This window comes from Rhodnius prolixus, unplaced genomic scaffold, assembly GCF_049639745.1.
Source record: "Rhodnius prolixus isolate KJV_2025 unplaced genomic scaffold, Rpr scaffold_5, whole genome shotgun sequence".
In the NCBI taxonomy this organism is placed as follows: domain Eukaryota; kingdom Metazoa; phylum Arthropoda; class Insecta; order Hemiptera; family Reduviidae; genus Rhodnius; species Rhodnius prolixus.
Genome location: NW_027411624.1, coordinates 41,885,578 through 41,909,266, shown reverse-complemented (window position 1 = coordinate 41,909,266; position 23,689 = coordinate 41,885,578). Strand labels below are relative to the sequence as shown.

The 23,689-nt window shown below is 31.8% G+C and overlaps 1 protein-coding gene across 1 annotated transcript in view; it reads left to right on the top strand.

The window, feature by feature from the left end:
• LOC141458368 (uncharacterized) overlaps positions 1 to 23,689 on the top strand; it is a 486,109-nt gene that overhangs the window by 441,589 nt on the left and 20,831 nt on the right. The gene's annotated exons all lie outside the window — the stretch shown is intronic.

Here is a 23,689-nt window from a genome sequence, read left to right as displayed (position 1 = left end):
AAAGGAGTTGACAAAATCAATTTGCAAGCCTCTGGCCAACACAAGGTCCCTCCTAAATTTGTCCTATCGGCCGCCAAAAAAAAGGTAAACACCTTATGCAATATGTTCAGGTGACACAATAATTCTTTATATTTTTTGTTCCCATCTACTTGTCCCTCGGGATAAACAAAATTAATTTAAAAAAACAAAAAAAAAAAATACTACCTCTCTTTCATTATACAGCTAATTATAAATTCAAAATAAAATTTAAGAGATATTTATTTTAGACATGAGTAGGTCTTAATATAGTTATATGTTTGGCCGCTTGTATACAGATGATTTGGCAAAAACATGCAACTCTCTCTCTAGCGTCCCGTAGGTCTTCATAATACTTGAAACACGACTGTTAAATCTAAACATGTTCTACTACTGTAAAGTTTTTAAAACAGCTTTTTACTAACTTTTAAAAGCCCATTAAATCTACTGTTCTTTATTTATAGTTAAAATATTAAATGAAACATAAAATTTAAATTTAATTACCAGTCCCAATCGGATATATATTATATAAAAAAAAAATCACTTTCAACTACGTATAGTTGAGCCAAATACAAATTTTTCAGGCGGGCTTTAAGTCCAACTACCAATTAGGTGTCGTGGACGGAGGCAACTAGCAAACATACTTTACTGTGAATTTCTCATATTAACCATTAAATAAAATCCAAGGCCTAGAGACCGGGAATCGAACCCACTAAGCCAACAATACATCTTAGCATTGCGGGTCTAGCCTATAACCGCCAAACATACTTTGAAATAAAATTCTCATATTAAACATTAAATAAAATCCAAGGCCTAGAGCAGTGGTTCTTAACCTTTTCATAGACGCGGAAGACAATTATATGTAAATATTTTTCTCACGGAAAACTAACATTAAATAATTTGAAATTCGGTATTTAGCAAGAACTTAAAATTAAATTCAAATTAAAAAAAAAGAATAATTTTTTGTTTTCGTATCTTTCCTAAGTTTCTAAATTTCAATACATTTAAAATTGAAATTTCGCGGAACATTTGGACCATATTCGCGGAACACCGGTTAAGAACCACTGCATTATATCTTCTAAAATTAAAGATCTGTGCAGAAAATAACTATAGTTTATAATTGAGAAAAACAAAGTGTAAAAGAGAACAAAATTCCATATCAATACGTGGTTCACAGTAGGAGATATAAAACGGCTAATATTTTACTAAATTTCATGACCAAAAAATTTTCAACCCTTTATATCTTCTACATTTATAGATCTGTGCACAAAATAACTATAGTTTATAATTGAGAAAAACAAAGTGTACAAGAGAACAAAATTTCATACGAATACGTGGTTCACGGTGGGAGATATAAAACGGCCATAATTTTACAGAATTTCATGACCCAAAAAATTTTCAACCCTTTACATCTTCTACATTTATAGATCTGTGCACAAAATAACTATAGTTTATAATTGAGAAAAACAAAGTGTACAAAAGAACAAAATTTCATACGAATACGTGGTTCACGATGGGAGATATAGAACGGCCATAATTTTACAGAATTTCAGGGCCCAAAAAAATTTCAACCCTTTATATCTTCTACATTTTTAGATTTGTGCACAAAATAACTATAGTTTATAATTGAGAAAAACAAAGTTTACCTGAGAACAAAATTCCATACGACTACGTGGTTCACGGTGGGAGATATAAAACGGCTAATATTTTACTAAATTTCATGACCAAAAAATTTTCAACCCTTTATATCTTCTACATTTATAGATCTGTGCACAAAACAACTATAGTTTATAATTGAGAAAAACAAAGTGTACAAGAGAACAAAATTTCGTACGAATACGTTGTTCACGGTGAGAGATATAGAACGGCCATAATTTTACAGAATTTCATGACCCAAAAAATTTTCAACCCTTTATATCTTCTACATATATAGATCTGTGCACAAAATAACTATAGTTTGTAATTGAGAAAAACAAAGTGTACAAAAGAACAAAATTTCAAACGAATACGTGGTTCACGGTGGGAGATATAGGACGGCCATAATTTTACAGAATTTCATGACCCAAAAAATTTTCAACCATTTATATCTTCTACATTTATAGATCTGTGCGAAAAATAACTATAGTTTATAATTGAGAAAAACAAAGTGTACAAGAGAACAAAATTTCATACGAATACGTGGTTCACGGTGGGAGATATAGAACAGCCATAATTTTACAGAATTTCATGACCCAAAAAATTTTCAACCCTTTATATCTTCTACATTTATAGATCTGTGCGAAAAATAACTATAGTTTATAATTGAGAAAAACAAAGTGTACAAGAGAACAAAATTTCATACGAATACGTTGTTCACGGTGGGAGATATAGAACGGCCATAATTTTACAGAATTTCATGACCCAAAAAATTTTCAACCCTTTATATCTTCTACATTTATAGATCTGTGCACAAAATAACTATAGTTAATAATTGAGAAAAACAAAGTGTATAAGAGAACAAAATTTCATACGAATACGTAATTCACGGTGGGAGATATAGAACGGCCATAATTTTACAGAATTTCATGACCCAAAAAAATTTCATTCCTTTATATCTTCTACCTATTTAGGTCTGTGCACAAAATAACTATAGTTTATAATTGAGAAAAACAAAGTGTATAAGGGAACAAAATTCCATACCAATACGTGGTTTTACAGAATTTCATGACCCAAAAAATTTTCAACCCTTTATATCTTCTACATTTATAGATCTGTGCACAATATAACTATAGTTTATAATTGAGAAAAACAAAGTGTACAAGAGAACAAAATTTCATACGAATACGTGATTCACGGTGGGAGATATAGAACGGCCATAATTTTACAGAATTTCATGACCCAAAAAATTCATTCCTTTATATCTTCTACCTATTTAGGTCTGTGCACAAAATAACTATAGTTTATAATTGAGAAAAACAAAGTGTACAAGAGAACAAAATTTCATACGAATACGTGATTCACGGTGGGAGATATAGAACGGCCATAATTTTACAGAATTTCATGACCCAAAAAAATTTCATTCCTTTATATCTTCTACCTATTTAGGTCTGTGCACAAAATAACTATAGTTTATAATTGAGAAAAACAAAGTGTACAAGAGAACAAAATTTCATACGAATACGTTGTTCACGGTGGGAGGTATAAAACGGCCATAATTTTACAGAATTTCATGACGCAAAAAATTTTACACACTTTATATCTTCTACATTTATAGATCTGTGCGAAAAATAACTATAGTTTATAATTGAGAAAAACAAAGTGTACAATAGAACAAAATTTCATACGAATACGTTGTTCACGGTGGGAGATATAGAACGGCCATAATTTAACAGAATTTCATGACCCAAAAAATTTTCAACCCTTTATATCTTCTACATTTATAGATCTGTGCACAAAATAACTATAGTTAATAATTGAGAAAAACAAAGTGTACAAGAAAACAAAATTTCATACGAATACGTTGTTCACGGTGGGAGATATAGAACGGCCATAATTTTACAGAATTTCATGACCCAAAAAATTTTCAACTCTTTATATCTTCTACATTTATAGATCTGTGCACAAAATAACTATAGTTTGTAATTGAGAAAAACAAAGTGTACAAAAGAACAAAATTTCATACGAATACGTGGTTCACGGTGGGAGATATAGGACGGCCATAATTTTACAGAATTTCATGACGCAAAAAATTTTCAACCCTTTATATCTTCTACATTTATAGATCTGTGCACAATATAACTATAGTTTATAATTGAGAAAAACAAAGTGTACAAGAGAACAAAATTTCATACGAATACGTGGTTCATGTAGGGAGATATAGAACGGCCATAATTTTACAGAATTTCATGACCCAAAAAATTATCGACCCTTTATATCTTCTACATTTATAGATCTGTGCACAAAATAACTATAGTTTATAATTGAGAAAAACAAAGTGTACAAGAGAACAAAATTTCATACGAATACGTTGTTCACGATGGGAGATATAGAACGGCTATAATTTTACAGAATTTCATGACCCAAAAAATTTTCAACCCTTTATATCTTCTACATTTATAGATCTGTGCACAAAATAACTATAGTTTATAATTGAGAAAAACAAAGTGTACAAGAGAACAAAATTTCATACGAATACGTTGTTCACGATGGGAGATATAGAACGGCCATAATTTTACAGAATTTCATGACCCAAAAAATTTTCAACCCTTTATATCTTCTACATTTATAGATCTGTGCACAAAATAACTATAGTTTATAATTGAGAAAAACAAAGTGTACAAGAGAACAAAATTTCATACGAATACGTTGTTCACGGTGGGAGATATAGAACGGCCATAATTTTACAGAATTTCATGACCCAAAAAATTTTTAACCCTTTATATCTTCTACATTTATAGATCTGTGCACAAAATAACTATAGTTTATAATTGAGAAAAACAATGTGTACAGAAGAACAAAATTTCATACGAATACGTGGTTCACGGTGGGAGATATAGAACGACTATAATTTTACAGAATTTCATGACCCAAAAAATTTTCAACCCTTTATATCTTCTACATTTATAGATCTGTGCACAAAATAACTATAGTTTATAATTGAGAAAAACAAAGTGTACAAGAGAACAAAATTTCATACGAATACGTTGTTCACGATGGGAGATATAGAACGGCCATAATTTTACAGAATTTCATGACCCAAAAAATTTCCAACCCTTTATATCTTCTACATTTATAGATCTGTGCACAAAATAACTATAGTTTATAATTGAGAAAAACAAAGTGTACAAAAGAACAAAATTTCATACGAATACCTGGTTCACGGTGGGAGATATAGAACGGCCATAATTTTACAGAATTTCATGACCCAAAGAATTTTCAACTCTTTATATCTGCTACATTTATAGATCTGTGCACAAAATAACTATAGTTTGTAATTGAGAAAAACAAAGTGTACAAAAGAACCAAATTTCATACGAATACGTTGTTCACGGTGGGAGATATAGAACGGCCATAATTTTACAGAATTTCATGACCCAAAAAATTTTCAACTCTTTATATCTTCTACATTTATAGATCTGTGCACAAAATAACTATAGTTTGTAATTGAGAAAAACAAAGTGTACAAAAGAACAAAATTTCATACGAATACGTGGTTCACGGTGGGAGATATAGAACGGCCATTATTTTACTAAATTTCATGACCCAAAAAATTTTCAACCCTTTATATCTTCTACATTTATAGATCTGTGCACAAAATAACTATAGTTTATAATTGAGAAAAACAAAGTGTAAAAGAGAACAAAATTCCATATCAATACGTGGTTCACAGTAGGAGATATAAAACGGCTAATATTTTACTAAATTTCATGACCAAAAAATTTTCAACCCTTTATATCTTCTACATTTATAGATCTGTGCACAAAATAACTATAGTTTATAATTGAGAAAAACAAAGTGTACAAGAGAACAAAATTTCATACGAATACGTGGTTCACGGTGGGAGATATAAAACGGCCATAATTTTACAGAATTTCATGACCCAAAAAATTTTCAACCCTTTACATCTTCTACATTTATAGATCTGTGCACAAAATAACTATAGTTTATAATTGAGAAAAACAAAGTGTACAAAAGAACAAAATTTCATACGAATACGTGGTTCACGATGGGAGATATAGAACGGCCATAATTTAACACAATTTCATGACCCAAAAAATTTTCAACCCTTTATATCTTCTACATTTGTAAATCTGTGCACAAAATAACTATAGTTTATAATTGAGAAAAACAAAGTGTACAAAAGAACAAAATTTCATACGAATACCTGGTTCACGGTGGGAGATATACAACGGCCATAATTTTACAGAATTTCATGACCCAAAAAATTTTCAACCCGTTATATCTTCTACATTTATAGATCTGTGCGAAAAATAACTATAGTTTATAATTGAGAAAAACAAAGTGTACAAGAGAACAAAACTTCATACGAATACGTTGTTCACGGTGGGAGATATAGAACGGCCATAATTTTACAGAATTTCATGACCCAAAAAATTTTACACCCTTTATATCTTATACATTTGTAGATCTGTGCACAAAATAACTATAGTTTATAATTGAGAAAAACAAAGTGTACAAAAGAACAAAATTTCATACGAATACCTGGTTCACGGTGGGAGATATAGAACGGCCATAATTTTACAGAATTTCATGACCCAAAAAATTTTCAACTCTTTATATCTTCCACATTTATAGATCTGTGCACAAAATAACTATAGTTTGTAATTGAGAAAAACAAAGTGTACAAAAGAACAAAATTTCATACGAATACGTGGTTCACGGTGGGAGATAAAGGACGGCCATAATTTTACAGTATTTCATGACCCAAAAAATTTTCAACCCTTTATATCTTCTACATTTATAGATCTGTGCACAATATAACTATAGTTTATAATTGAGAAAAACAAAGTGTACAAGAGAACAAAATTTCATACGAATACGTGGTTTACGGTGGGAGATATAGAACGGCCATAATTTTACAGAATTTCATGACCCAAAAAATTTTCAACCCTTTATATCTTCCACATTTATAGATCTGCGCACAAAATAACTATAGTTTATAATTGAGAAAAACAAAGTGTACAAGAGAACAAAATTTCATACGAATACGTGATTCACGGTGGGAGATATAGAACGGCCATAATTTTACAGAATTTCATGACCCAAAAAATTCATTCCTTTATATCTTCTACCTATTTAGGTCTGTGCACAAAATAACTATAGTTTATAATTGAGAAAAACAAAGTGTACAAGAGAACAAAATTTCATACGAATACGTGATTCACGGTGGGAGATATAGAACGGCCATAATTTTACAGAATTTCATGACCCAAAAAAATTTCATTCCTTTATATCTTCTACCTATTTAGGTCTGTGCACAAAATAACTATAGTTTATAATTGAGAAAAACAAAGTGTATAAGAGAACAAAATTCCATACCAATACGTGGTTTTACAGAATTTCATGACCCAAAAAATTTTCAACCCTTTATATCTTCTACATTTATAGATCTGTGCACAAAATAACTATAGTTTATAATTGAGAAAAACAAAGTGTACAAGAGAACAAAATTTCATACGAATACGTTGTTCACGTTGGGAGATATAAAACGGCCATAATTTTACAGAATTTCATGACCCAAAAAATTTTCAACCCTTTATATCTTCTACATTTATAGATCTGTGCACAAAATAACTATAGTTTATAATTGAGAAAAACAAAGTGTACAAGAGAACAAAATTTCATACGAATACGTGGTTGACGGTGGGAGATATAGAACGGCCATAATTTTACAGAATTTCATGACCCAAAAAATTTTCAACCCTTTATATCTTCTACATTTATAGATCTGTGCCCAAAATAACTATAGTTTATAATTGAGAAAAACAAAGTGTACAAGAGAACAAAATTTCATACGAATACGTTGTTCCCGATGGGAGATATAGAACGGCCATAATTTTACAGAATTTCATGACCCAAAAAAATTTCAACCCTTTATATCTTCTACATTTATAGATCTGTGCACAAAATAACTATAGTTTATAATTGAGAAAAACAAAGTGTACAAGAGAACAAAATTTCATACGAATACGTTGTTCACGATGGGAGATATAGAACGGCCATAATTTTACAGAATTTCATGAACCAAAAAAATTTCATTCCTTTATATCTTCTGCCTATTTAGGTCTGTGCACAAAATAACTATAGTTTATAATTGAGAAAAACAAAGTGTATAAGAGAACAAAATTCCATACCAATACGTGGTTTTACAGAATTTCATGACCCAAAAAATTTTCAACCCTTTATATCTTCTACATTTATAGATCTGTGCACAAAATAACTATAGTTTATAATTGAGAAAAACAAAGTGTACAAGAGAACAAAATTTCATACGAATACGTTGTTCACGTTGGGAGATATAAAACGGCCATAATTTTACAGAATTTCATGACCCAAAAAATTTTCAACCCTTTATATCTTCTACATTTATAGATCTGTGCACAAAATAACTATAGTTTATAATTGAGAAAAACAAAGTGTACAAGAGAACAAAATTTCATACGAATACGTTGTTCACGGTGGGAGATATAGAACGACTATAATTTTACAGAATTTCATGACGCAAAAAATTTTACACACTTTATATCTTCTACATTTATAGATCTGTGCGAAAAATAACTATAGTTTATAATTGAGAAAAACAAAGTGTACAAGAGAACAAAATTTCATACGAATACGTTGTTCACGATGGGAGATATAGAACGGCCATAATTTTACAGAATTTCATGACCCAAAAAATTTCCAACCCTTTATATCTTCTACATTTATAGATCTGTGCACAAAATAACTATAGTTTATAATTGAGAAAAACAAAGTGTACAAGAGAACAAAATTTCATACGAATACGTTGTTCACGATGGGAGATATAGAACGGCCATAATTTTACAGAATTTCATGACCCAAAAAATTTTCAACCCTTTATATCTTCTACATTTATAGATCTGTGCACAAAATAACTATAGTTTATAATTGAGAAAAACAAAGTGTACAAGAGAACAAAATTTCATACGAATACGTTGTTCACGTTGGGAGATATAAAACGGCCATAATTTTACAGAATTTCATGACCCAAAAAATTTTCAACCCTTTATATCTTCTACATTTTTAGATCTGTGCACAAAATAACTATAGTTTATAATTGAGAAAAACAAAGTGTACAAGAGAACAAAATTTCATACGAATACGTGGTTCATGGTGGGAGATATAGAACGGCCATAATTTTACAGAATTTCATGACCCAAAAAATTATCAACCCTTTATATCTTCTACATTTATAGATCTGTGCACAAAATAACTATAGTTTATAATTGAGAAAAACAAAGTGTACAAGAGAACAAAATTTCATACGAATACGTTGTTCACGATGGGAGATATAGAACGGCTATAATTTTACAGAATTTCATGACCCAAAAAATTTTCAACCCTTTATATCTTCTACATTTATAGATCTGTGCACAAAATAACTATAGTTTATAATTGAGAAAAACAAAGTGTACAAGAGAACAAAATTTCATACGAATACGTTGTTCACGATGGGAGATATAGAACGGCCATAATTTTACAGAATTTCATGACCCAAAAAATTTTCAACCCTTTATATCTTCTACATTTATAGATCTGTGCACAAAATAACTATAGTTTATAATTGAGAAAAACAAAGTGTACAAGAGAACAAAATTTCATACGAATACGTTGTTCACGGTGGGAGATATAGAACGGCCATAATTTTACAGAATTTCATGACCCAAAAAATTTTGAACCCTTTATATCTTCTACATTTATAGATCTGTGCACAAAATAACTATAGTTTATAATTGAGAAAAACAATGTGTACAGAAGAACAAAATTTCATACGAATACGTGGTTCACGGTGGGAGATATAGAACGACTATAATTTTACAGAATTTCATGACCCAAAAAATTTTCAACCCTTTATATCTTCTACATTTATAGATCTGTGCACAAAATAACTATAGTTTATAATTGAGAAAAACAAAGTGTACAAGAGAACAAAATTTCATACGAATACGTTGTTCACGGTGGGAGATATAGAACGGCCATAATTTTACAGAATTTCATGACCCAAAAAATTTTCAACCCTTTATATCTTCTACATTTATAGATCTGTGCACAAAATAACTATAGTTTATAATTGAGAAAAACAAAGTGTACAAGAGAACAAAATTTCATACGAATACGTTGTTCACGATGGGAGATATAGAACGGCCATAATTTTACAGAATTTCATGACCCAAAAAATTTTCAATTCTTTATATCTTCTACATTTATAGATCTGTGCACAAAATAACTATAGTTTATAATTGAGAAAAACAAAGTGTACAAAAGAACAAAATTTCATACGAATACGTGATTCACGGTGGGAGATATAGAACGGCCATAATTTTACAGAATTTCATGACCCAAAAAATTTTCAACCCTTTATATCTTCTACATTTATAGATCTGTGCACAAAATAACTATAGTTTATAATTGAGAAATACAAAGTGTACAAGAGAACAAAATTTCATACGAATACGTGGTTCACGGTGGGAGATATAGAACGGCTATAATTTTACAGAATTTCATGACCCAAAAAATTTTCAATTCTTTATATCTTCTACATTTATAGATCTGTGCACAAAATAACTATAGTTTATAATTGAGAAAAACAAAGTGTACAAAAGAACAAAATTTCATACGAATACCTGGTTCACGGTGGGAGATATAGAACGGCCATAATTTTACAGAATTTCATGACCCAAAGAATTTTCAACTCTTTATATCTGCTACATTTATAGATCTGTGCACAAAATAACTATAGTTTGTAATTGAGAAAAACAAAGTGTACAAAAGAACCAAATTTCATACGAATACGTGGTTCACGGTGGGAGATATAGAACGGCTATAATTTTACAGAATTTCATGACCCAAAAAATTTTCAATTCTTTATATCTTCTACATTTATAGATCTGTGCACAAAATAACTATAGTTTGTAATTGAGAAAAACAAAGTGTACAAAAGAACAAAATTTCATACGAATACGTGGTTCACGGTGGGAGATATAGAACGGCCATTATTTTACTAAATTTCATGACCCAAAAAATTTTCAACCCTTTATATCTTCTACATTTATAGATCTGTGCACAAAATAACTATAGTTTATAATTGAGAAAAACAAAGTGTACAAGAGAACAAAATTTCATACGAATACGTGGTTCACGGTGGGAGATATAGAACGGCCATAATTTTACAGAATTTCATGACCCAAAAAATTTTCAACCCTTTATATCTTCTACATTTATAGATCTGTGCACAAAATAACTATAGTTTATAATTTAGAAAAACAAAGTGTACAAGAGAACAAAATTTCATACGAATACGTTGTTCACGGTGGGAGATATAGAACGGCCATAATTTTACAGAATTTCATGACCCAAAAAATTTTCAACCCTTTATATCTTCTACATTTATAGATCTGTGCACAAAATAACTATAGTTTATAATTGAGAAAAACACAGTGTACAGAAGAACAAAATTTCATACGAATACGTGGTTCACGGTGGGAGATATAGAACGGCTATAATTTTACAGAATTTCATGACCCAAAAAATTTTCAATTCTTTATATCTTCTACATTTATAGATCTGTGCACAAAATAACTATAGTTTATAATTGAGAAAAACAAAGTGTACAAAAGAACAAAATTTCATACGAATACCTGGTTCACGGTGGGAGATATAGAACGGCCATAATTTTACAGAATTTCATGACCCAAAGAATTTTCAACTCTTTATATCTGCTACATTTATAGATCTGTGCACAAAATAACTATAGTTTGTAATTGAGAAAAACAAAGTGTACAAAAGAACAAAATTTCATACGAATACGTGGTTCACGGTGGGAGATATAGAACGGCTATAATTTTACAGAATTTCATGACCCAAAAAATTTTCAATTCTTTATATCTTCTACATTTATAGATCTGTGCACAAAATAACTATAGTTTGTAATTGAGAAAAACAAAGTGTACAAAAGAACCAAATTTCATACGAATACGTGGTTCACGGTGGGAGATATAGAACGGCCATTATTTTACTAAATTTCATGACCCAAAAAATTTTCAACCCTTTATATCTTCTACATTTATAGATCTGTGCACAAAATAACTATAGTTTATAATTGAGAAAAACAAAGTGTACAAGAGAACAAAATTTCATACGAATACGTGGTTCACGGTGGGAGATATAGAACGGCCATAATTTTACAGAATTTCATGACCCAAAAAATTTTCAACCCTTTATATCTTCTACATTTATAGATCTGTGCACAAAATAACTATAGTTTATAATTTAGAAAAACAAAGTGTACAAGAGAACAAAATTTCATACGAATACGTGGTTTACGGTGGGAGATATAGAACGGCCATTATTTTACTAAATTTCATGACCCAAAAAATTTTCATCCCTTTATATCTTCTACATTTATAGATCTGTGCACAAAATAACTATAGTTTATAATTGAGAAAAACAAAGTGTACAAGAGAACAAAATTTCATACGAATACGTGGTTCACGGTGGGAGATATAGAACGGCCATAATTTTACAGAATTTCATGACCCAAAAAATTTTCAACCCTTTATATCTTCTACATTTGTAGATCTGTGCACAAAATAACTATAGTTTATAATTGAGAAAAACAAAGTGTACAAGAGAACAAAATTTCATACGAATAAGTTGTTCACGGTGGGAGATATAGAACGGCCATAATTTTACAGAACTTCATGACCCAAAAAATTTTCAACCCTTTATATCAGTGGTTCTTAACCTTTTCATTGACGCGGAACACAATTTTATGTATATATTTTTCTGGCGGAACACTAACATTAAATAATTTGAAATTTGGTATTTAGCAAGAACTAAAAATTAAATTCAAATTAAAAAAAAGGAACAATTTTTTGTTTTCGTATCTTTCCTAAGTTTCTAAATTTTAATACATTTAATATTGAAATTTCGCGGTACACTTGGACCATATTCGCGGAACACCGGTTAAGAACCACTGGCCTAGAGACTGAAGAATCGAACCCACTAAACCAACAATACATCTTAGCTTGGTGGGTTTAGCGTATAACCGCCTAACCTAATTTACTATAAATTCCTCATATTAACCATTAAATAAAATCCAAGGCATAGTACAGGGGAATCGAACCCACTAAACCAACAATACATCTTAGCTTTGCGGGTCTAGCCTATAACCGCTCGGCTACCTTGGCGCCATTTGATTTTTGTACTTCTAGAAGAGAAGACTGGATAAACATTCCTTTTTTGTTCCAATTCAGTTTAATTTATTAACAAATTACATCACTTTAAATACTATTTTTACTATTTTATAAACTATTTTACTCTAATTTATTGACGGATGCATGTGCTAAGACGGATAAAGTCACCGATATCAGCCGGCACTGCGAACTTGACCACATTTTCAATACATTAACTTTTTTAGTTGAAAGTAAAGAAAAACTAATACAAATAGCCACTAGAACATAACTTGAATGATACAGACTACTAGGTTAACTTCACACGCTAAGATTTATCCTGATCCATGTTAAAAGCTTAAAAAGCTACATTTTCACGAAAACGTTTTGTGTTTTATTAAGACGCCTTCTTCTCAAGAAAGAAAATACTTTTCGACATAATCCCCAAAAATATGTATATGTATATTCCTCAATGCTTACATAACAATTTCAGTCTAAATATTTATTATTTATGGATGCCTAATTTATAAACAAGTTTCTATAGAAACTAGTTTTATTATTTCTACTAAAAATAGATAAAATGGGAGGTCGGAGAAATATTCACAGATATTTCATTTTGTCCAAATTTACTTCAACCTTTATTATGCAATCCTACAATAGTTATACTAAACTAGGCTGACTAGATTTATGACAAAATATTAGATTAACCTAGTCAACTAAATTACATTAACTGGAATGAATAAGATAAGATAATTCTGACCTATTTTTAAGAGATTTGGTTCTTTGAAATCATAAATAAAATTGTCTTTTAGATTATTGAAAATGAATTTATTTGTTCAAGATAACATTTTTAGTACGTACAATTTTTTTTGTTGTATTTCGCGTGACTGTAGGTTGAAGTATCTCGTATAAGGTTTTGGCGTCTTGCATGATAAAAGAAGGGTTAAGCGTTGTATTTATAGTTAAAAGATGTAAAAAATAACGTTTACAATGGATCAAATTATTTTAGATAGTACGGATTGAATCCTACGGAGATTGGTGCATTTGGAAAAATCCCTTAGCTCAATTTCATACGTCTAGAGTTGGGTTTGACAATTAATAAGACGATAGATCTAAGCTGTCTCTTGATATTTATATTACATAAAAGACATACGAATATAAACAAATTTACGTGTTATTGACGAGAGACAGTTTAGATCTATCATAGTCTTTTAATTTGTTAAAAGCTTTAGTTTAGTTATATTCTCTTAAGACTGGGAAGGAAGATTTCAAGAAAGTCTTTGGTCTAAGTGAGCCTAAGGTGGTTACCAAAGTAAGAAGGTATTAGGTTATCAAAGATTGGAGGAAAGTACGCCAAAGAATCCACGGTGATGTTTTGAGACTTACTTTCATGAAGCTTGGTAAACAATTTCTGTTCTGAAGGAGAAGAAGTTAGCTAGCAGGTGTCCTGAGAGCTATCACAGGACCTTGATTAGGGGTCAGTAAATAGTGAAAAGTGTAATATTAGTTGGTATGTCTGAAGTGTGAATCGAATAAAGAGCAGCTCTGTGGAACTTCATCGTCCATAAGCTTAAGGGAAAAGAAATATGATCCTAACTTAAACTTGAAAGTATCGATCGAACAAGCTGTATTTCATTATTAAATAATACGTACATTACTTTCTAGACTTAAAAAAGGAATACAATCTGGAAAAACGAGAAATGAAATAGACTATATAGTGTAAGAAGTAAATGAAAAAAGACTTTGACGACATGTGGACAAAAAGAATGTCAGAGTGGGGTAGACGGAGTATTTAAGATAGGCAAATGAACTGACACCAATTGGAGACGAACAAATCAAGATAAAAAAAATTATGGAAGAATTTTAATATATACGAAATGGAAATTAAAGACACTTAGGTTAGGGAAGGGATTAGCTATGAGGTTAGCATACTGGACTCCCACGCGGAGGTCCCGGGTTCGAATCCAGCAGCTGACCCTTAGATTTTCTCTTCCTAGGAGCTTCTTACAGCTCACTGTCCGGTGATGGACAGTGTTGTCTGTAACGAGAGAACACTGTCCGGAGGCCGGCAGTGCACTGGAAAAAGCTCCGGGCGCTAATGACCTCAGCTGTTGATGCGCCAAAAAAAAAAAAAGGAAAAAAAAAGACACTTAAATAATTGTAAGCTTCCAAAGGTGGCCAGTGCGCCAAACTCGATCGAAGATCTTGCTGTAGTCCAAGAGGAAAGTCTCTAAAAACAGCACTCCTTTGTTTTTGAAGAGTGGATGCAATGATGTCCAACTGCACGATGGCGTAGCTATAAAGTTGAGGTGGCAACGTCCAAATCCAAATTGATGGCCTACAAGATGACTTCAAAGATTGCACAGTCTTCTAATATTTTATTTCTCAACCTCTTCACTTGCCTACAAAGATAAAAAAAAAGTATAACCATCGTTATTTAATTCAAACGGAAAGAAAGTGAATGCTCATGAGGTGGTTCATTCCAAATTTTTGTTTTGTACAAAAAAACTGTTACTGGAAATTGTGAAAATCTCCCATATACCGCTTTCCCATTAAATACTTTATCAACATTTCCAACTCCCATCGGACAATAAGTGCAAAGATGGAATATTCAACCACTGTTATTCTGCCTCAATGTAATAAAGTTTGAATGCTTTGTTTTAAATAATACCTAAACTTCTAGGCTCCATATTTACCATTTACTAAAATTTCACTCTGAAACAGAATTTATAACTTTTGTATTGTATGTTAATGTATTATTATAAAGTTTAATACAAAATGTATTAAAACGTTTCATTTAAAATGTATTCCCGTTTTTGTATTTGTAGTTAAAACATTTTAATACACAACTATTGGCTGGTGTTCAAAACAACAAACTTCACATGAACGTTAGAAGGTGCTTCATTATATTAATCTGGAGTGTTTCCAACATTTCAAAATACTAGAATTTGTTAAAAGACTTAGAAAGATTGTTTGAAAATACATGATGCAAACTGTATTTAATACATACTAGGGAGTGAATAAATTTATTAAATTTTTTTTTTCCTCTTCGAAACTTAGGAACTCTAAGCTAAATTAGCACATCACATTGACAAAAAAGCTCTACTGTGGCTGTGGTGTCATGGACATGGCCGTGTGTTGTACATGAATACGTTTACGTAACGGGTTATATTTTTTATATAAAATATTTTTATTTATGTATTTAAGATGAAATCAAGGAAACAAATAATTACTGTGTTACAATATAACTTTATTAATTATAGGTCTGTGATACGAAAAAGTACGACACAAATGGCGTACAAGATACATCGAGATTTCTGGTAAACGTTAAATCAATATAGGTATTACCTAACGTTGTTGGAGAAGTTTCAATATAAGACAAATTGAACTCGCATTGAGCATGAAGTCGGGCAATGAGCGGTTTTGTGAGACATCAACATTAAAGTCTCCAACTATCATAATTGGTGTAGTAAGTTCAGGTTCGTAATCGGGTATAATTTTAGAGATGATTTTGGAATATTTTAACAACGATCGTAACATAAAGAGTTTAATTTCTGTTAAAGCTGTGCCCGGATGGATATACAAACACCCGAGTACGAATTTGAAGATGTCATTGGTCTTTTTCGTTTACTAGACAGACATCACCAGCTTTTGCGTCTTTCATTTCCAAATAAATTTCCGAAATGTCAATGTTAACTCTATTACAATCAGTGAAAGCTATTGATGTTGCGATATATGGCGACTCCACCGGCTTTGCGACTTTTACCATTCGATTGTTCTTGAGAAGCCCTTTCCAACCGTATACGACCTCTGTATTTGGTTTTGGCTTTTCGACGCGTAAAGGCCGACATTATATATTTTTGATAATATTTTTTTAATCTAACACCTTTATTTTATTCACTGTCACTATTTTACACTGATGTTTCATATACAATCGATAGATTGTGACGACAGCTGACGATTAAAACTTAAACGAACATCGTAGCTTCTCCGAGTCAAAAGTTATGCTAATTGCAAATCTCGATACACAGCAAAATTATCTCAAAATGGCGGCGCTTCCCCCTCCACCTCGCGCGATGTGTCACAGTCCTCGCTTATCGTAATGAATTCTTTGATTCTTTAGCTATCCAGTGGTCTAATTTAATTTTAGATGTAGACGATAGATTCGAAACTATAATGCCAAACTGTATCCCCCGATTTTGTTATCATTAGATTTTTTGGATTGCCACCATATGAGTCAAATTTAAAGACGTATTCACGTCAAAAAAGAAAACAAAGAATAGAAACGCGTACTACTGCTACATCTTCTTTCTAACATAACAGGCTGTTCTCCGCCATGGCTAATATAAGTGTTTAATCAATCTACACTGCCTGTAAGATCTACTGAAGTCTATGTTCTTACTATAAGTAATTGAATTCTCATACTGTGCACAATCTTGAAAATGGTATAAATTAAAATTCGAGGGCAAATCATGGTAGTTTATCGGTTTATCGGAGTATGGATTTGTAAGGGAGATCCCCCCCAGTTAAAAATTCTGTAGGCCAGCGTTTCCCAACCTGTGGTACGCAAGTTGCTGATTGGTGGTACGCGAAAAATAATCAACAATGAGGGAAATAAAATAATTAAATCATAAAAATATCATAGAAACGTTTTTCCTATGCTAATTTAATAATATTATTCAGTAATGTTTTTAATAAGGTTAGTCTGTCTCAAGATATACGAGAAAATATAATAGCACAATTAACAGGATTCAAAATTGTCTTTCATGGAGTATTTTCCAAAACCTGAAAAGACAAAGGATAATTGGATTTCAAAAAACCCCTTTCTATAAAGAAAATTTAGGAAAAGCTACATCATTATCCCATAAAAGATAAAGAAAATTTAATAGAAATATCATGTGTGACAGAACTTAAATATGATAACTGTAAAGTGTTGGTATTGTTCAGGAATAGTAAGAAAGTCAAGCGACTAATAATAAAAATAACAAAAGTAGGTAGAGGGCAGAGGTCGATAAGGTAAGAACCCTGGTGAAAGGCGAGAGGTACTATTAACGAGAGTTAACGCCCGAACCCGGGTGAGTGGTTAGGAGCACAGAGAGGGCTTTAGCTCGGAAGTAGCTCACCTCACGCCAAAGCAGCTCGTTATGTAATTCTCAGCAGCTCGTATGTAATTCTCAGCAGCTCCGTGGTCTTATCTCGGCAATGGCTCGCCACCTTCTGCCTCCGTCACTCCTCCCCACCACTCACCAGGGTTCTTACCTTATCGACCTCTGCCCTCTACCTACTTTTGTTTTTTTTATTATTAGTCGCTTGACTTTCTTACTATTCCTGAACAATACCAACACTTTACATAACTATGTAAAAATCTGCTTAAAGAGAGACTGATTGTAACAAGTAAGCTCTATCCAAGCAACATTAAATTTAATTGGTACTTACAGGCAGTTGAATGCTTAAAAGAAATTAATTTAGGAGATTTGGGCACAAATATAATAATCCTAAAGAAGAACTTTGTAAATTAATTGATAATTTTGAAGAGAAAAATATGAACACAATTTTTAATTATTTAAAAAAAGTTTAAAAACTAAGATCTTACAATAGGATGAAAAAATAATTGCCAATTCAGTCGTGATACATTTATTCTGCCGAGCTTTCGACCTAGGGACTAGGTCATCTTCAGGGCTAGTTTGTAAAGTAATATTTTTACATTAGAGTGTGTCTTCTGTCTTGTCTGTTCATGGACTGAGTGTGATCGGTCTATGTGTAATATGTGTTAGGTTGTGTGGAAGTCAGTGTTGCCAATTGTCAAGTATTTTGTAGTAAGTTGGAGTATATGTTGTTTAAATTGTTCGTGTCTGTTTTGAAAAAACTGTTTTCTGTCTTAGATAAAGGGGGCTAACTCCTCTCCCATTCGATGTACAGCATCGAGACCCCCAAAAGGCACATCTACATAAAATTCTGAATCGAATGACACCTCATTCATGAAAATCGGTTCGCGCGTTTAGGCGCTACGTTGTTTACAAAAAAGGTAACAAGAAGAACAAGAACAAGAACAAGAACATTTTTTGAAAAAGCCGTTTTTGCTCATTTTCGGCAACTTTTTTCTCGAAACCTATTAGATCTGGGTGGTTGCCAAAAAATTACAGTTATAAAGGAGTGTTTGCCCTATATTTTAAAGAAAATTTGGGAATTTTATCTTTTATAGAAAAAGAGAAAAAAATTGTCAAAGTTGGCTGTTTTTCAACGTTACGCTTTTTCGTGCAGTTTTTGATGGTCAACCCTTACACAACTGTCCTACCGGACAGTTTTAATATGTATATCATTTCTAGCACTTTCCTTTTTGTTTCTGATTTAAGTATTTTTGTGTTTGGAAAATCGAAAGTGTGATGATTTTCTGTGTGCTGTGTAAGGAAAGTGCTGTGGTGTTCTTTTTTAGTTTTGTGTCGTAAAAGTGTTGGTACAGACTTCTTTTTAAATACTGTGATGTTTAGCCCATATATATTTTTTGTGACAGTCTTTACATTCAATTTCGTATATAAGATTTGATTGTTGGTCCTTTTCAGTCTGGTCTTTTAGCTTCGTAAAAAATTGTCTTTTTGGGTTGTTGGTGTTTTTTGTGGTCATTATTGAGTTTGTCTGAGTTCTGTAGTAATGTTTTTAATTTGTTTGTGAGTGGTTGTACATATGGTAGTGAGGCATATTTTTTGGGTTCTATGGATAGGTTGGTGTCGTTGTTTGTTTTGCAAGTTTGTTGTTATATGTGGTAAATTTCGTTACATTATACATTATTCATTTTAATAGAATTATTTAAACACACTGTAAATATGTTCCACAGCCCTGAAGATGACCTAGTCCCTAGGTCGAAAGCTCGGCAGAATAAATGTATCACGATTGAAATAGTAATTATTTTTTCATCCTATTCAAACTATGAATCAGTCACCAAAAAGAATGAACAATAAGATCTTACACTTTACAAAGTTTATAAAGTGAACATGAACTCCTTTGTAACAAATACAATGTATCCACTATATGTATAAAGATAATAATAATAAAATAACACTCTCGGAATAGGAAATTTCATGAAATACAAAGGCAAGTGGTCAAAAAGGGTTGGGAAACGCTGCTGTAGGTAATTAGTTAGAAATAAAATTTTAATAGTAAAGTTCTAGCTAAAAACCCTGTCCACTACACCTAATTTAATAGACGTTAAGTTTTAGCAGAAAAAATGGGCGGCGATTACTATGTCTTCGATTATTATAGTAAACGATAATCGTATGTGTATACAAATCGTTGTTTATTTTTTTTAAAAACAATTCTAATAAGACAAAGTTGATGTAGTAATAATAAAAACTAAGACCTATAGCAATTAAAGAAGTTGAGCAGTAAATAGATTAGAAAAGATACTACAGTAGAGGATGGTATCAAGTGCCTGCCCACAATTTCAAAACTAATTACCTGAACTACCTGTGTTACTCCCCAGCAGGTACATGGTAAGATAATAATAGATGAGGCTGCGATGAGGATAGAAGAGATGTGTTAGAGAGAGAGAGAGAGAGATGCTGGATGCTGGAAGGTCATCACAACGTCCCTGCCTAAATCATCTTCACTTGCTACAACAACCGTCCCCCCCCCCCCAACACAAAAAGGAAAGAAGAAGTTCTTTTATTGTCCAACAGAGTTCATCAATAGTACAAGACTCCGGGCAGGTTTCTCCTTACCTGTATTCAAGCTCACACAAATAATCACTTCTCCTGAGACCCTACACTGTACTTTCAAACTTCTTGAGCAACATAATTGTGTAGTACGATTCCACTACCTTATTATTATGATTATTAAAATTTTTCCTTTTGTTTTTACTGTTCTTGATGGCCCTATTTTCTTGATTAGAAGTTTTACGAGCGTTCAATTGTTTTTTTTTTTTGATTTCTTAAAAACTTACACCTTATGTTATATGCATATAACTTATTTATATAAACTTCTTTTTTAATTTCATTATTAATTCTTGGCCACATTCACAAAATAAAAAGTTGAAGGCCTAATTGATGTTGTGTAAGAAATATGTTATCTTCCTAATTTATGATCAAACTTAAGAATTATGTTCTTTTATTTTTAATTCCATCTTGTTGTTACGGAATTATAATTTTTTTTAATTAATAATAATTCCTTAAAAGTTAAAATTATGCAAGAATAAAGGAGGATCAATTAATTATTATATATGAATAATTTTTTATGTATAAAAAACATACATACATAAAGTTTAATAAATGTACATACAAAAAAACATATTGTGTTAAATTAATTTTTATAGAATTAAATTTGAATATTCTAAATTCAAATTGAAATGATGAAATGAAGAAAAAGTTTCAAATTTCAGCTAATTGATGTGTTAATAAATAAAAAATTAATATAAATATAATAAACTAGATTTAAAAGAACAGAACTAAACAGATGCTATCGACTACTTAAAAAGACTCTTAGACGATAGATCAAAACTCTCTCTAGACAACAAAAGACTGATTTATACTTCTATTTTGAAAACCCATCTGGGCGTATGGAATAGAACTGTGGGGGTTCAAAACCAAAACGCACCAATCTACAAAGAATTCCATCACCTTCAATCTAAAATACTTCAGAACTATAGTAAACGCTCCATTTTATGTCTCCCAACCTGGGACTATACACACAGACCTTCAACATTCCTTTTGTCACCCAAGTTGCTGTAAACACGATATAGAAATCTCCATTTCAGCCTGCAATCTCATATAAATCCTCTAGCTCCAAAATCTCTGCTTCTAGAACTCTTCCTGGCAACCCGGACTAGACGTCTTAAGAGACAGTCTGGCCAAGTGATCTCCTCTCAAGTGAAGAGAGTGGATATAACAGTCTAATGTTTTGGGAGTGTTACCACTGCCGGTAACTTCTCCACACATTTACTTCTACTGTTCACTGTTATCATTGTTACTTATAACGCTAACGCGCTGATTGTAGCACAATAAACGCAAAAAAAAAAAAAAGCATTTATTTTATACAACTTAAAATAAAAAAACAATTTACAAAGAAGGTTGCCATGGATGCTGTTAAGGATTATTTCCAAACTTGGAATGTTTTTCAGCTTAGTTTAAAAGAAAGGATTTTCGAAACCAGAAACCTTCCTTAAAACAAAAAAACAATGTGGACGATGTGGTGTACATTCTACGGAAATAGTTTTAAGAAATGCCCATTTTCGTGAAAATGATTTTTCTCTAATACATTAATTTAGGGGTCCCCAAACTTTTTACCCAGGGGGCCAGTTCACTGTCCCTCAGACCGTTGGAGAACCGGACTATAAAACAAAAAAAAAAAAAAGCGGGAACAAATAGAATATTTCAAATAAAGAACAAGTAAATTTAAATCACCGAACTGCCCAGTATTCCTGTGGGAATTATGGACCTGCTTTTGGCTAATGAGATGGTCAATGTCCTGGTTTAGTTATAGTGCCTTTGCCTTTCTTCCCTACTTCTGGCTGTTATTTTTCGGAGCCGTGAAGCTGGAAGTAGTACTGTACATGAGCGACGCAGCGCTTTGCGGCATCGCCACATATAGTGCTCCTCTCACTGACCACCACCAATGAAAGAGATGCCCCTTCCGGAAGTGCGGCGGGGGCCGGATAAATGTCCTCAGGGGGCCGCATGTGGCGCGCGGGCCGTAGTTTGAGGTCCTCTGCCTAAATTCATCATCGTTTGGATTATTACATGTTTAATCCCTAGGAATATTTGGCTGTGTCCCTGACACAGTTTTTGGACTTTCTAAATTAATCAATTTGTTGGATTCGACTTCACTTCCGTTTTGTCCTCGCACACTGTCCTTGCTGGACTGAATGTGAGACGGAAACAAAGGTGAAGTCGAATTCTTTATGGAAAAAATTGATTAAATGTACCTCTTGCTGATGGCCAGGGACTCAACAAAATCTTACTAGGGATAGAGTTGAAATCCAAATGAACATCACATGCCTGTTGATCAAAACGCTCAAGGAAGGGCTGTTTTTCAATTCTAAAGTTTTTCGAGAATTTTAAACTATTTCCGTTTTTCCTTCCGTACACCGTTAACCCCCCCCCCCCCCGCAAACGTTAAGAAAATCAACGATACATTAACCAGCACTGCATTTCCAAGGAAATTAAACTTACTGTAAGAAAATAAGACTCGTGGAAATTTCTCACCAGATTATGTTACAGATAAAGAAAAACCACCCTTAACTCTGGTAGCGATAAAAATCGATTAAAAAAAGTTAAAAGTGAGTAAAGTAAAAACATTATCTGGTACTTTGCAGCGTGCATAAAAAATATATTAGCACAACTACATCTCTGGTTTTTTAATTATTATTATTATTATTTTTTAGGTTATGTATTTTGGCGCGTTTTTTAATTAAAAACAACTTGATATGCTCGGCGCAAATTAAAAAATAACAGCAACAGAGGAAATAACAGCGTAAACCCGTGGAGAAGCTAATTTGAATTTAAGCTTTAACACATTAAACAGACGAGATTATTAATTTGAAAATTTTTTGCTTTATTTTTATAAATAATAATTGCTTTCTTAGTTTAAAAATTTGTTTTTTTTTTTTTTTAATATGGCAGGAATAAAAATAACCATAAATTTATTTTTGAATTATGGCTATTTGACATTTAACTAAATTGGCTAGAGAGGGCGCCACGGTAGCCGAGCGGTTATTACCTGCGAAGCTAAGATGTATTGTTGGTTAGTGGATTCGATTCCCAATCTTAGGCCTT